This window comes from Solanum tuberosum, unplaced genomic scaffold, assembly GCF_000226075.1.
Source record: "Solanum tuberosum cultivar DM 1-3 516 R44 unplaced genomic scaffold, SolTub_3.0 scf00005, whole genome shotgun sequence".
Taxonomy (NCBI): Eukaryota; Viridiplantae; Streptophyta; class Magnoliopsida; order Solanales; family Solanaceae; genus Solanum; species Solanum tuberosum.
This window is the reverse complement of record NW_006238931.1, coordinates 492,146-493,672: the sequence shown is the minus strand read 5'-3', so window position 1 is coordinate 493,672 and position 1,527 is coordinate 492,146.

Genomic DNA, 1,527 nt, shown 5'->3' with positions numbered 1-1,527 from the left:
TGTCACATAAATTAGGATTGGGATGATTTTAAAATTTTAATTTTGGTTATACATTATAAAATAGCCGAAAAATTGAATGATATAATTTTTTTTAAAATAACCGAATGAATAGTCCTATCGATAACCCTAATGTTACTTCTACTCTGTTTATTTTTACTTAAATTTAGAAAGATATGCTTCATTTCTACCCTCAATCTTATCGCTACATTTATTTGCTATTTAAAATTGAAATTAAAAAGACAAATGACAAATAAGTTTCTATATTAGCTCACTTATGAGCAAAATATATTATAACAATCTTTACTAATTTTATAACAATACATAAACTATACTCCCTCCGTCCCATCAACTTTACACGGTGATTAAGAAATCATTAATACATTGGAAGACTTCACCATTTTGCCCTTTGTTTATATCAATGCACATTGAAATGAGTTACAAAAAATACACATACAATATAGGAATGGTCATATTAATTGTAGGGGTAAAATGAAAAAGAATTAATTAATTCTATCCTAATTTAATAAGTGCTCAAATAATATGAAAAAATATTTTTAGTAAGATTCTCATCTAATATGGGACGGAGAGAGTAACGATATAACTTTATTAATGTTGGGCCCGGCCAGCACCCGGGCTTTCTTTACTAGTATGTAGATAAAGCCAAATAATTATTTTGAAAAGTGATACAATTTATTCTTTTTCTATTTCTATCTATGCATAAATAATTGACGATATAACTTTTTTCCTTCTTTGGATGTGACTTTGTAATTGTTGAGACAAAATCATTATAATCAACTTCATATTTAAAATTAATACTATCAGTGAGATTTGTGTGTATGCATTATATAGTTATAACAACTTTTAAGCATTAAAATCTATTATCAATAATTATTGTAAACCATTATAAATTATTTTTTTGCAGGATGATTGGTGTTTAATGTGCCAGATTTGAATTTTTATTTTAATATACTGTTAAAGTTATTATTTACACATATTTAGTGTGTAGCATTTATTTGATAATATTATTTAATAATAAGTTAAATTTTGAAATTGTCAATTAATTAATACATTTATTAACTAATCGCGCAACGCGCGGGCACATATACTAATTTAATTAATAGTACAAACAGTTTAGACAACTAAAGAATTGAGTCCCCATAAATGCAACCCAATAATTGATATGCACAATAATTATAAACAACATCCGCACAACAAGTCATACCTAATTCATCAACAACTTTCAAGTAACTCATACCACTCAAGGATCCCAGTACATATGCTTTTCTATGATTTTCCATTGTGCATACACAAGTGATACCACCGGCCGTAAACATGCATACATATATCTATTGGACAACACAACGGTACTAATATATTAATGGCCCAACATTGAACCCCATTATGAGTACACATGAGTTTCCCTTGATTACCAGAAGTCCTAGAAATGACTATAACCTAGCAATTTCATAACTCTTAATCTTACAATTGCCACCAAACCACCTTGACAAGAAAAGCCAAGGTTAACAA